Source organism: Lolium rigidum, chromosome 3, assembly GCF_022539505.1.
Source record: "Lolium rigidum isolate FL_2022 chromosome 3, APGP_CSIRO_Lrig_0.1, whole genome shotgun sequence".
In the NCBI taxonomy this organism is placed as follows: Eukaryota; Viridiplantae; Streptophyta; class Magnoliopsida; order Poales; family Poaceae; genus Lolium; species Lolium rigidum.
Window position 1 is genome coordinate 69,476,877 of NC_061510.1, and position 14,407 is coordinate 69,491,283.

The 14,407-nt window shown below is 42.7% G+C and overlaps 2 long non-coding RNA genes across 18 annotated transcripts; both read right to left on the reverse strand.

The window, feature by feature from the left end:
• Positions 1 to 2,273: 2,273 nt before the first annotated feature.
• Positions 2,274 to 3,706, reverse strand: LOC124696660. 2 transcript variants are annotated; one of them, XR_007000710.1, is made up of 5 exons: positions 3,664 to 3,706; positions 3,323 to 3,495; positions 3,173 to 3,222; positions 2,674 to 2,768; positions 2,274 to 2,543 (listed from the first exon to the last, which is right to left on the reverse strand). It is a non-coding gene; the product is annotated as an uncharacterized LOC124696660 (long non-coding RNA). The 2 variants fall into 2 exon arrangements; XR_007000709.1 differs by having other exon boundaries at positions 3,323 to 3,698.
• A 636-nt stretch (positions 3,707 to 4,342) lies between these two features.
• On the reverse strand, positions 4,343 to 11,631 carry LOC124701756. Of its 16 annotated transcripts, none has more exons than XR_007002206.1 (12): positions 11,249 to 11,631; positions 11,011 to 11,138; positions 10,572 to 10,688; positions 10,201 to 10,466; positions 10,073 to 10,095; positions 9,858 to 9,937; positions 9,173 to 9,661; positions 8,985 to 9,030; positions 8,492 to 8,584; positions 6,150 to 7,953; positions 5,993 to 6,061; positions 4,349 to 5,060 (listed from the first exon to the last, which is right to left on the reverse strand). It is a non-coding gene; the product is annotated as an uncharacterized LOC124701756 (long non-coding RNA). The 16 variants fall into 16 exon arrangements; XR_007002208.1 differs by having other exon boundaries at positions 6,150 to 6,263; positions 6,369 to 6,409; positions 6,497 to 7,953; positions 9,173 to 10,095; XR_007002199.1 differs by having other exon boundaries at positions 4,343 to 4,425; positions 4,951 to 5,060; positions 9,173 to 10,095.
• Between the last annotated feature and the right edge of the window lie 2,776 nt (positions 11,632 to 14,407).

Consider the following 14,407-nt stretch of genomic DNA (forward strand, 5'->3'; position numbering starts at 1 on the left):
GCATGTGGCAGCACCACCAACGGCAAATCCCTAAAAAGATTTTTTTATTGATAAATCATATCCGCCTTTATTAATCCCTAACAGATACAGGGATACCACAACCATCAGGCGGATTGAAAAACCAAACACTACGACCTTGGTCGGCATAAACTACACTTCTGAACCCACCAACATCGTCACCGAAGCCGAATCTGCAACCATGCATGGCGGTAGGAGGAGGCATTGTCGGAGTAGCAGCCCCCTCCACCACCACCGTTGAACCTGCGTAGGGGGGCACAGGTGAAGTAGCAGCCCCCCTCCATCACCGTAGGAACCGCAGAGGGGGACAAAGGTGCATCCGCCCCCCTCTCTGCCACCTCCACCAGTGCCGATAGCGAAGACCGGAAAGTAGCAGGTGGCGTCTCCACCCCGACCACCTCGTGAGCATCCCCTGTAGACACAGGAGACCCAAACTCCATCTCCATAGGTAGCACGTAGCCCTACTGGCGAGCTGAGGAGAAATCTTATGGACCCTCTCATCAATTTCCATGCCTCTCGGAGTCCTCGGATTAGCATTATAAGGAGTAATGACCGAACATAGAATAGGAGAATCTGTCACCGTCTTTCCTTTATTTGCCAAGGAAGAAGGCATAGAGGTGCCACATCCATATTAGACGCTTCGGACATTGTCGCCTCCGAAGGACCAGATGAACCGTGATCTTTGTCATTGTCCTCTGCACCACATCATCACCCTTCCGCCTCCAGAAAAAAGGGATGAAAGATGGATCCGCAACAAAGTCAGCTAGCTCCCGACGGAAAACAAAGCCAAATAATTTCAACTTGACAGCACACGCCACAGCAAGGAAAGGACCCGTATCATCAACCTACCCCTCCAGAGCCTTCAGATTGACCATAGCCACATGTATACGCACCACCCCTCGACTCCGCAAAGTGACAAGATCAACATCTAGCGGAACACCAAGAAGAGTCCCGACCTCCCAAAGACCATGGAAGTGTCTCATTGTATATGGAATCCCCTCCACATGCACCCAAACCGGCTTCAGCTCCGACTTATGCTGAATATCCTGAACCTTCCAGATCGTGACCGAAGTTGTAGCCTTGTGGGCCGGTACACCCATCTGAAACCCGTCAACGCTGAAGATCTTCCGCCGAAGGGAACCCAATGAGGAAAGCGTCATCCCCATGTGCAACAGCCTCCCACTTCCACTGCACATTAAGCGGAAAAATCATCTTCATCAAATTTTGGATCGCCTTTGCGGGCACCTTGTCACCTGAAATGGTCTCCAGCTGTAGGAGAACAAGTAGGAGCAAGGTGAGCCTTATGCACACTGTCAGGCAAACACAACAAAGCATTGTCAGTCCCCTCCCCTGTAACGAAAGCCGAAGGTCTCGGAAGACGCAAGGTGGGGCATCTCAAGGTTGGGTGCTTGAAGTTATCACAGACAAGGCTGTAGTGCTAAACCATGCAATCTTTAGTGGCATGAGAGTCAACTGCACACTTCCATCATTTACGAAGCTTCTTCCCTTTACACTGAGAAGCAACCGGGCCTGACACAGCCTGACCGCAACCGGCTGCCGCCAACGACCCAGCTAGAACACTCGCCGAAACCACAACCTGGGGCTGCACAAAGTGGTCCGACGGCGGATTAACCTGGGGTTGTTGCACCACCTGACCCGGCGGAACACCGTTCTTCTTCTTCTTGCTGTGGAAACTATCCAAAAGGCAGAATGGAGTACATCTGATTTTGCTGCTGATAACTGGGCTGGACAGACGGCCGCTGCTACACAAAATGCGGAGCCGCCTGCGGCATGTACGCCGGCGGTCCGGGCTGCCGTGATGGAGGTTGTAGCGGGCGATACTGCTGTGGCATGTTGATTAATCATGTTGCTAGTAAAGAAGTAGTAGCAATTTACTTAGACCCAAATAAAGCACCGTCCATGTATGCTAGTAGTAGCAGTATTTGAAAGCTTGACTACATGGAGGTACAAGGTGGCCATGAGGCAAACGTGCATGGCTGTAGCCTGCATGTGTGGCTTGACATTTTGTCTTACACTAGATGATTCCCCGCGCGTTGCGGCCGTAATTTGTAGCAAAAAGGGACAGAAATTATTAAAGGCAATCCTACTTTTTATGGAAACAAAACTATTTTGCAAAGGGACATGATTCTTCCTCTCCCACATTATCAAATTTAGTTAGACCAGTACTTGAGATTTCTATTGACCACTAATTCAAAATATATGGTATGTAACAGATTTCAGTAACTCACCAAAAGTTTACTGGGCATAAAACCAAGTGCAGGATCGATCTTCATAAACCGAGCAATATCCCATGCATGCCTGGTCGTAGCTACTCCAACTGTTCCTACTATAGCTGAAACCTACGCTTCAGCTATGGAAGCAATGCCAGTCCTTATCATCATTAAAGGAAATCATATGCCGTTGAACATTTAGGTAGCTGTGTAACAGCTAGAATATGTTGATATCTACCTTCCATAAGATATCCAGAAACTACTTCCACTTGATTTCGTGAACACTGTTATACTCTGGAAAAAAAACCATGGAAACTTAACAATTAATCATGCCAAATAGTAGGAAAAGAAATAAATCTGATTATTGATCAGAACGTCAAAATTAAGAGAAATTACTGGAACATACCAATTTTGGGATACATACCTTATTTTTCAAAAACATAGCTGCAAAGTAATTGGCTGATTCATCTTTGAAACAATCATGCTAAGAAAGAACCATTGTCCGTATACTATAGTAGTCTGTATACCAAATCGGATTGTACTAATTCAGCGCATGCATATGAACTTTACATGATGAGTAGGACTCCAAAAGGTCCACTTCGACTACATATATACTCCAAATAATGATCTAGAATGATAAACAATTTAAATGGGAAAAGAACTATAATGCAATAGGAGTTTGAGTCACATAGCAGGAATTATAGCATGATTTGTACTATAGCAGGCAAAAGGATCAACCTGAATTATAGCGTCGACCAGTACAGTTAGAGTCAAAATGAGTATATAATACAACAATCAGTTAACTTCTGATATAGAAACTGACTAAAATTTGAGACTGAAGCACATCAGAAACTAAAAAGGAATGACAGAAATGAAGATCATATGTAATTTAACTGGGGCTAGTGAGATTTCAAATGACATACCTGTCAGTTTTAAAAGTGGGACACAAAATCCAGGGCATATTGGCGTAATCCTGCAACAACAGATTGGAAAATTTTGATGTGCAGATCAGACTAATCTTACAGGAGATTAAAATGCAGTGAGCAGGAGAAACAGGAACATATATAGTTTACTTCATGGGTACTTGATTATCTTTTCCCGTCGGAGGCTAGATTCACATGGGAAGAGCATGTACGACGCTTGACGCGAAGATGTTGGACCTAGTTGCTGGGAGCTTGTGATGGATGCCGGCAAGGCCTGCATGTGTCGGCCGCTGCCGTAGAAGACCAGCTGATCTGTTTTGCACCTAGGCGACGCCTGCGGTGGCAGATTTAGTGGACAACGAAAGAAATAGGTGGAAGTACTTTTTTGTGAGCTAGAAGGTGGAAGTATTGACGAAGATAAATACTGCATGGGTTATGGGCCTCCGGGCCCCATTATGGAGCTGAAACTGAAACAATCCTAGGATACGAACCGTGGAGGGAGGTGGAGTGACGGATCAAATCACAGCTCGTCGTTGGGATGCTTTCCTCTGTCGAGAAGAGAAACAGTCAGGACATGAGAATCAGGGAAGATGAAGGAGTGGGCTGTATGTGGACTTGTGGGCTAGATCAATAAATTGGGCTATGAATGATGATGAAAAAGTTGGGCTGCATGCTAGGAACAACGACCAAGCAATTAAGCTGAAACGCATTGACCTGGAAACGGACTGACGTGGAACTGAAACTGAAGCAAGTGACGTGGCATGCTTGCATGCTAAGACGATGACATGGCATATTTTCTTAGGTGACAGTCTAGGATTGCTTGGTGATGATTGATGAGGTGGATAGGCTGCATGTGAAAAGAAATGGGATCACCTATTAAGAATAGAAAGATTAGTTAAATGTTCATGGGAGCTGATCTATTGAGCTTGCTAGTACTACTAGTTGAATGCCCTTGCTTCGCCACGGTCCGCTTAAAAAGAAAAATCGCACGTGTGAACATAAACATATGAAAATTAAGTGTATAGAAAGGCGATCACATAATATTATAAAAATTATACTTTGCCTAAAATATACCATAATAAAATAAAAATCTATAATTCAACATCATATGCATAAAAGAAAACAACCCAACCATTTATCTCGTCGTATCCATGAGATGGCGTCAAGTAATATACTAGATTTTGATGCGCGCCTTGGCGCGCGACCCCGTTATTCCGCATTGATGATCGTTTTGTGATACACTTGATAATAAGCTGAGAAAATCGTTATATATGTGTTAGCATGAAAAAGCCATTTCTTTGAAAAGTTCAGGGTGTAAACAAATTGTGGCGCAATTTTTGAGAAGGCAAGAGGCGTCAAGAACTAAACGAATTGCAACCCTGGCACCAACAAACGTTTTGTAAAACGCTATACTAAATATGTATAAAAATCTGATGCGATTTCGAGAAGGTGGCAAGCATCAAGAACAAAACAAATTGCAACCCCGGTCTGTCGCACCAACAAATGTTTTGTAAAACGCTATACTAAATATGTATGAAAATCTATTAATATAAGAAAGCAGGAAGTCAAGTGTACGCATAGATCAATCCACTTTACCAGGGAGTGGGGGTAATAATACATGGAATGTCAAAGACTTGACAAAATAACTGGACTAATAGTACTTCACATGTCGCTAACCATTAGAGAAAAATAGAGAAATGCACTGCAACTAATTAAGTTCCGAAAGTAGAAAAATATATTCTAGTAGGTTCAAGTACATAGGTATGAATTTCATGTACCCATTTCACATGATGTAATTCGAGAAGTATGCACCATCACGAGAACCTTCAATTCCCATTCTAGCATATATTGCCTTTTAATGGTGACCTGAACAAAGAGGGGTCCTGACCTGAAAATAAAGGATAAATCAATAACTGTTCCGAGAGGATATGGTCAACAAAGGGTGAAACCATGGAATGAGACAACTGATCGATGTCAATGATTGACCCATAAGAATCACTCGGCAAAATAATACCAGAGTACACTGCTAAAACAGCGGTGGCCCACACATCTAAGCTCCTATAATATCAAAACCATTTTTAACAAAGGGATCGAGGAATTATATATTGGCCGCTTGTATTTTCATACTTCTGAACTTTTCAAAAGACCTAAAACACATGCAAACAATATACACAACCAAAAGAAATCCGTGCGCTAAAATTTACCTACACATAGAAAATCAAATAATAGAAATAAAGATATGAATGGAGTCGAAGACTCTCAAAGCTGATGCTAATTGTACTCATTTTTTCTCTAGCTGATGATTTTCCTGTCTTAGCCTCAGAAGTTTATATTGTTATTTCAACATGACATTCAATATTTATGCCGACAGATAATAAGCAAAAAAATCCCATGAGAAGAGAACGCCACCATTATGCTAACCTAGCATGTGGTAGAGTTTGAAAGCATGGACCACATGATCTAACCAACCGCGGAAAATAAAGACCAGTATTAATCATTCTGCATAGAAACAACAATTTAGCTAGTGGAAATAAACCTACAAGGTCTCCTATCTCTCTTCCAGCAGTGGAAGAACCAGATCGATGCCAGAACTTAGACATCGCCGTGTAAAGTATTCTTAAGATTTCTAATGAAACCGGACAAAATAAGGAATCAACCAACCCAATGCATAAGATGGACCGGTGGCCATGAACTCAAAGCACGATACTCTTGGATGTTCAGTGGGTCAAGAAGATTTAATAAGGCCTACGATACAAACAAATGACAATTTCCTGAACCGATATTTTTTTGACAGCTCAATGGTGGGGCAAAAAAACTCACCTGAAGTTGACTTTTTTTATTAAACCATCAACACGTTTACATCAGAGGGAGTACATGTGGTGCAGAGAGCTAGAAGAAGAAACACAAGAAAAGAAGGATGATGTACCAAATTTGAATATACATTTTTATCCGAGTGCAAGTAGAGTCATACACCTACCTGTAAGGGGCTCTAAACATTTTTTGCTCCAGCTCCAGCTTACTCCAGCTCTCAGCAAGCCATGACAAGTTTCTATTCAGTGAACATGTACATGATGTTGGAGTTGTTCCTTGACTGAACAAAACAATAATACAAAATGAGTTGGAGAAGAATCCTAAATGAGTAGCTTCCCTATGGTGCTTTTCTGAGGTATCGATCAGTAAGTTGCTCTATCCTTACGTTCGAAGATTTTACCAGAATTAACCTCAAGAACACGTGCCCTAACAGATATAAATAGAAGAAAACATCACAAAATCAGAGTACATAAAAAGAGATCCATTTTGAAAGAAAAGGCAGCAAACCAATACCTTAACTGCATATCAAGATGAGGAGTAGAGGCATGGAAAGCATGATGCACGTGAATGTGAAATACATAAATACAACTTCAGATTATCGGTTCCAATGTCCAGCTTATACTTACACATATAATAAATAGGAAATGAATAAGCAATGCAGTAGACAAATGAAGATCTGAGGCAACCTTGCACTAAACAGTAACTCGTACATTAGGGGATACAGAAAATTCCATTCTTTGATTGGGGCATCAGCATAAGGGGCATACAGAAAGAGAGGAAAACTGCTCATCTAGTTTGGTGGATTCAAAATAGATCCTCCCAAGGAAGGACATGAAACAACATTAACTCACAAGTATGCAGCACGATAACTTTTTCTAGAAAAAAGCTTTGCTCCATCTGGCAGCTGTAATAGCAAGGTAAATGTAGCCCGTGTTGTACTTTGTAAAACACCAAAACTATGAAGGCTGAGTAAAAGACAGTTCTAGTAATTGGTTCACCTGAATCAATACGTCACCATCTAATTTGCTGGCATGGTACTATGCTTTTTTAAGAGAGCTGGCATAGTGCTTGGTCTCCCAATAGCATTGCATATAGCAAATAGTTATCTAAGTTGCATGTATCCTTGTCATATTGATATGAATCATTCCATGCAAAAAATAATGAAATTTTAATTCTCATTTGCCGTTGTACATGCATTAACCAGATCAACCGAGTTAGCTCGAGAACACGACAAAAGCCATCCAGAAAATTAATAGAAAAGTTTTGAATCATTTTCTACTGACGTTAGAAACTTAAAACATTACATGTCTTCCTGGTATGAAACCAACTTGAACACCGTGGAATAATAATTCGGAACCGAAAGAAAACTGTTGTTGCAGTAATAGCTTTGTTAGGAAATTAATCGATGACACTTGAGGAAATAGATTCATAACTTGTGGTGAATATAGCTGCCTGATGTGGCAGTGCCAATTCAACATGATTATCTCTGTCTCATGCACTTCTTACTGCTATAACCAAAGAAATTACTTGTCAACTGTACAGGAAAAACTATTCACCTGTCTGAAGGGCCTATTAAGATAGCAGTCCATCATTATATTTTTTGATGCAAACAACTAACAAAAAAATCATTACCACAAGTACCTCTCCTTCATATGATAATTAATAATAGTTATGTGGAACTAAAATTTCAGGAGAACATTTATATCTCCTAAAAGCATAGCCTAACTATATGCCAAAGAAAATCTCGATTTCATGGCCCATATCTGCTCCTACAGTGTGCCAGTTTAGTGCACCATTGACCGCGGATGAAGGCTCTAGGGAGAACAACATAAGAAATGGCATACCTAGGGTTGCTGCATAGATGTATTCTCTATATCGAGAACATCAGACGAGACGGACACCGGTGGTCGTGTACCTCCTCGGTGCATCATGCTATGTCCAGGTTGGACCAATTTCAGCAAATAATGTGACTTGATTCCACATGCAAGAAGTTGTAAAATACTGTAAGAGGTAAATCAGTGTGCTGAAGATGACTGAAAGCAGAGCACAAATTTCAGTATGTTACCAAATATACATTAGTACCAATTGGATGTTTTCAAAGGATACAATGCAGTCAACCAGTAGTTCTGTTGTAGCACAAAAGCCAAATAAAGTAGAATCTATGTGCATTGATTAGAAGGAAAAAAAGTGGGCTACAAATGGAAGATGTGAGCGGATAAAGTAAATGCAATGTATTCAGAGAAAGAGAGGATAGCACGGAAATAAGTTTCACAAAAATGGATAGTAGATTGTGGGTGCAGCCAGGCAAACTGTTCCACAGACGATGGGCGGTAATAAAATATTTCTTGGCAAACAATAAAGATGGAAAGCAAACTACAACGAATTATTTTACCATTAACTTTGATTTATGTTATCGGGACTACTTTATAACATTAACTTTGATAATCATTTTACCAAGAGTAGATTCAGCTTCAATGCACTGGTAAAATAATGTACTCTGCTGGATACCTGCATATAATTCATGACAACAGGGCAGGCGGTACTGGCAATGATGGAGATATCAATAGTGTGGCTGACTGTCCTATATGCAATAGCTACAACCTAGAAAATCGGAGAAAAATAGAGAGATGAAATACCTACAGCCAGTGAGAATATGAATGATGCAATTATCTTTCCAAAGAGGAAACATATCATTACAGCTAGAGAGTACCAAATCAAATATTCAACATAAGGTACCAGACCAATGAAAGGCTAAATCCAATGTTTCCATTACATATGCAACATATCAGTTCAAATATGTAGTGAAACAGAGCCACCTAAAAAGGAAATGCATGAACTAAATATAGCACATTTTTAAGCTGAAAACATTAGCTGGGCTCCTTCTATCTATATCATAGGAAAATAGGGGATGGAACTTGACCGCCTCCTACATCCTTTGGAGGACAAAAGAAACCCAAAGGCAAACTTAAGCACATATTTATTCAAAGTAGCCAATCAATACCTTAGATGTCATCCACAACATCAATTGGTTATCTCTTGATTTCTTCCTATAAAGAAATGCAAGATAAATAGAAGAAGAAAGAAATTCAGGCATTTAAAATAGGGGCGTATCTCTTAATTTCTTCCTATAAAGAAACACAAGATAAATAGAGAAAGAAAGAAATTCAGGCATTTAAAATAGGGGCATACCAGATCTTGGGCTAATGTCCACCAAGCTAGAACACACATGTACTTCTTCAAAAGAAATCTGCACAAACGAAACAAGAAGGTTTGGGGATTAATTTTTGGCAAACAAATATAACCAAGGATGTTCACATCTGCTAAATAAATTAAAAGGAAAAGGTAACAGCCCTGGACAAAGTGGACATGAATTGCATGGTCAAATGTAGGAGGTTGTGTAGAGGTGAGGCTGCAAATGTACAGGATGACCACAACCGTCACATCAGCATATACGTGTCCCTCCCCCATCCTAAGTACAATAGATAAGGAGGATTCAAAGAAGACAATGCCAGAAGCAAAAGAGAAGAATCACTTGCCCCATGATATTAGAGCATCACCACCAGAAGTGAGCTTTCCTCGTTGGTTTCCCATGTCACATGTACAAAGCAACATAAAACCATCTTTACCATGGACTGTTTTGAGCCAAATCATATCAATGACACTGAAGAATGAACCTAACTAAGGAAAACAAAAAATAATGATGCACCTCCTTTAGTAATGAAAATTTAGCAAAATAGAAAATGAGTGTCTGTGAGGTAAATACGAATTAGAAACTTCTTAATCTTCTTCACTACACAAATTGAAAAACTGAGAAAGCTAGCAGACTACTCGACTTGCTCTCGTTTGCAAGAGCTAAATTAAGGAGAACACTTACTGTGTGGACGTAAAGGATAAAGCGGAGTTGTTTGTTAGACACATCTTTATCATACTTCTACAGCATTGTCGTTCCACCTTCTTACAGAGAAATATTAAAATGTAAGAATTAGTAGTATGATGGGAACCTGAATGCAAAAGGTAAAAAACAAATGCGCGTGTTCAACAAAGGGATATAACAGATAAAGATCTATCAATCATCAATGTCAGACAAACCTATGCGGCTTCCACCCTAAATTCTGCACAAAAAAAGATGAGGTTTTTTATATTAAATTTTGCACCAGCAGAACATCCAAAGATTCTGAGACAGTTGCTAAAAAAATAAAAAAAGAGTTGAAGTACACCTAGGACAGTGCAGAGTCAGCAAGTTTGCCGTCATCGATGCTTTGTCCCTGGGCACTGCCAGGACCTGGCTGACCAGTATGAGCCCCAGTGCTGCTGGTATCCGCTTGTACCTTAGGCCGGCCATGAGAATACCGTGGAGAAGAGCTGAGCCAGCAGGACATCATTAACAACAAATTAATCTTGGCGTGAGTTCTTCTTGCCGCAAATCCATGGTTAACCGAGCTCCACCCAGTGGGTGACAATCTAGAGCTGCAAGAACACCAATCTAGAACTATACACTCAACAAAAATCATTGATTTTCTCATCAAGATGCGGTGAAACTATGCAGATATATAAGCTGAAATGTACCAGATGCAATGTTATGAGTTACCTTGAGATAATTTGATGGCATCCTGAACACCCTGATGACCCTGCTCTTCATCAACACAACATCGCTGCTCTTGATCGACCATGGAATTTTCTAGTATGTCTCAAATCGTGGAGAGACCTGTACATGGGTTTCCAATCAGCGAAATATTATTTGATGGGTGTCTCAAACAATATTTAACATATTATTTTTCTAGGAATTTACTCATCCATCTCATTAGTGATAACATGCAAATAAAAGTCACATGACAAAGAGAGGCAAATCTAATATGATTAAGTCCCACCTCTGGCCCCTTATGCACAGCAAGAGTCAACATACCTTGCTAATCACCTATCACAGATTACCCCGAAGTAGTGTTTAGGCTTATGCAAAAAAAAATGTATGACAAATTCAAGATAAATTTATGAGATGAAGAAGATGGGGGAAGATGACATGCTGCTACCTCTAGATGTGTTTTTCCATGACGACCAACACCAAGGATTCGGTGATGTAGTACAACTACAGATCCACCAAGTACTCCGTCTTCGTGCCCCTCACCACCAGTAGCACCAACTCACCATTGAAAAACTGCTAAATAAACACAAATAAACAATTTTCAGGCCCATAGACATATCATCAAACACTTGGCTTGCATAAATTTATCTACACCAGAACACCCACACACAGAGAAAGAGATGAACCTGTAGATCCTAGACGGAGGGGAGTTGCTCCTCAACGTCGAGCTCTGCCTCCGCATCCATGGTGCTTTGCTTTCCTCTGCCTCTCCATGTTCCAGCCATGGAGAAAATTGGGAGATGGGTGGCAGTGGAGAAGGGGCCAAAGAGCTAGAGGAGGAGAGGCACGGGGGATTGGGGAAGAGGAGAGCGAGGAGGCAACCCGGCTGCATCTCGGCCTCCTCCTGCCCAGCGAGACCGCGAGCGGATTGGATGAGCAGCGTCGTTCAGCCTGCCAGCCCACTCTTCAATCTTGGCGATGAGGAGAGAAAAAGGGGAAGAGCAGACCATGGGTGGTGGCGACAGTACTTGAGATCCTCCTCTCTTGTCCGGCCACTGGCGAAGGTCGCACCCGCCACCCTCCCGCGTCGGCCCCGTCGCGCGCGTTGCCCTCCTCCGTCGTCCCTGGGGAGACCGGCCGCGCCACCCCTGTTGTAGGTTGGCCGCGCCGCCCCTGCTGTAGGTTGGCCGCGCCGCGCCGCCCCTGCTGTAGGTTGGCCGCGCCGCGCCGCCCCTGCTGTAGGTTGGCCGCGCCGCGTCGCCCCTGCTGTAGTTCGGCCGCGCCGCCCGTCGCCCGCGCCGGCGGTTCCAAGGAGAGGTGGAGACGGGTAGGTACGGTGGACGCGCGGATTATTCGCAGCCCGGCGGCTAGGGTTTCCATCCGAGCTGCGGCCTGCGGGGATTGGGGAGAGAGGACGACGCGGGGATTGGGGAAGGCGATGGAAGTGGGGATTGGGTGGAGAGCAACGAAATCCCCAAACTACCCCGCTCGGTGACACAATGTGTAACCAACCAAAACCAACCCGCAACAACAGACGAGTGGACCCGATCGAACGTAGGACCCGCGGTTAGGCACAAGTGGGTAGAAAAGCGCTGTTCCATGGCTTCATCTAGGGAGGAGAATGGATGGAAAAAATGCCCATGTGCGCTGCTGCCCGGAATGAACGGCCAAGATCCACCATCTGACACCTGCTGGTAAGATCGGATGGTCCAAAATCTCAAATCGTGGTGAGACCCCCTATGGGGGGCATCAATTATACCTTTAGATTCATGTGCATCTCATCTACAATGTAAAAGCTCTCATGTCGTTGTAAGGGCTAGGAATCAGTTAGTTAGGCTTTGACTCGGTCATGTCACTTTATTGTGACGTCATCTGCGAGGATACCAGTTGATCGCTGTATGGTTGTCGCCGTACTTGTCTCATCACATGTAAAATAAATTTTTATGAGCACCTCCACCTTTGTGTGTTGTTACAGTATCCCAAGATAAGCTTATCAAAAGGTCATTCAGTTTTACAAACTCAAACCAAATTGACATTGTTTGTGATCATTATAGCTTTTCTTTTAAATCATTACAGTTAACTTTGTCTCAAACAACAGCTCTTTTTAGGGCAGTTCGTTTGTCTCGTGACTTTTTATATTCAATTACTTGGATATAGACCAATACAGAACATAGATATATTATTCCACGGAAATTTGAATTAACTGTTTGCCTTTTCAACAAGGAAAAAAATGTGAATGATTGTCAACTGCAGTTCAAACCTTAAGATAGTCCACCTGAAAATGACATAATTGGGTAGTATTCGAAAAATAATACTTTAGAGTTACTTGCTAAAAGGCAAAAATAATTCAATACTCCTAAAGAATTCATCATGAAACAATTTGAAAACTTGCTGATATTTTGTTTTAAATCCTTCCGATCTAAACATACAGGAGTAGTGAGCGGGAAGATGGTGAATTCTCAATGATCCAATTGAATTCTTGGTCAATGGAGATAGTAAAGAGCTATTTGTGGTTAATTAACTTCATCCAAAACCTAGTAATTTTTTCAATCTCTGTGGTAAATCGTAATGGCAGGGCCAGCTGCATAAAATATTTTGAATAAAGGTACTAAAAAAATCTAGGAGCAACTTAATTGTTGCATCTGCATCTGAAAGAAAACTTCAGGAAGGCAGGAGGCACCCGCAAGCATCACCGCGTCGGTGTCGGATATGCCGACAAGGATTTCTCCCGACCATCAAATCCACCACCCCGGACGCTCTAACGTGCTCCACCTAACATGCTGCCCACCAGCCCCAGCCACCACAGTCTTGTAGCCATCCTCGTCGATTCACTGTGGTCACAGGAATATGGCCTAGAAGAAGAGAACGGAGGCAGCAGGGATGGGGTAGAAACACCGCAGCCGCACGGGAGGGAAATACCTCCACCGCCTTCACGGTAGCCGACCGGACGTGGCAATGAAGGCAAACAAAACTCTTACTGGCCTGACTGGGCCCACACTGGCCCGCAAAGCCTGATTGCCACACATCAGCAGGCCGACATGTGATGACCCAGCGTACCACTGCATGGTGTAGTACACAAGTCGTTGACATAACACAAGTGAAACACCGTTCCACTCATATTACATCTCTCAGAGTGGTACAACAGAAACATATGCGAGTCCAAGGTATGTCTATAGAAGTACACACGAACTGTTTACATAAGGAGAGTGGATTCTGTGACCGGGTGTACACGTGAGCACGCGTTCGTTACCGTTGGATTTGCTTTAAGATGCTGGCCTCACAAAACAGAACCAAACGGCGTCAAGTCTATTTTATCTGGCTGCAGACGATCGCATCCGTGCTTGTCCGCGTCGCACACAGTGTGTCATAGTAACCCGAGTTGGTCTCCCAGCGATTAAGTGCTAAAACATGGGAATAAAAATCGCTCCCCCAATGCCGGCCTGGAGCCCCATCACCGCCGACGCCGAGCCCTGTTCAACGCCGCCTACTCCCCCGCCGGACAAGCATCAGAGCGCCGCCGACCTGGCCCGTTGGCTGAAATCGTTCGAAACAGAGTGGGCTCATCACTGATTCTCCTCCCTTCTCTTTGCATTCCATTCGATTTAGAAAGGAACAATCTAGCCTGCTCTCGCCTAGATACACCATTATTCAAATTGAAACGCACCTTATTCGTATCATTCTGTGCAAAAACAAGAAAAAAAATACTCCAATTCACATCGATTTCAACCTCTTTTTCCTCACTCTTGATCAAAATGAATTTTCGCAGCAACACTGAACTACTGCAAACGCATCGGCTGGTGAAGCAAAATAGCAAATCACTCTCTCCCTGTTTCAGCGCCGCAGCC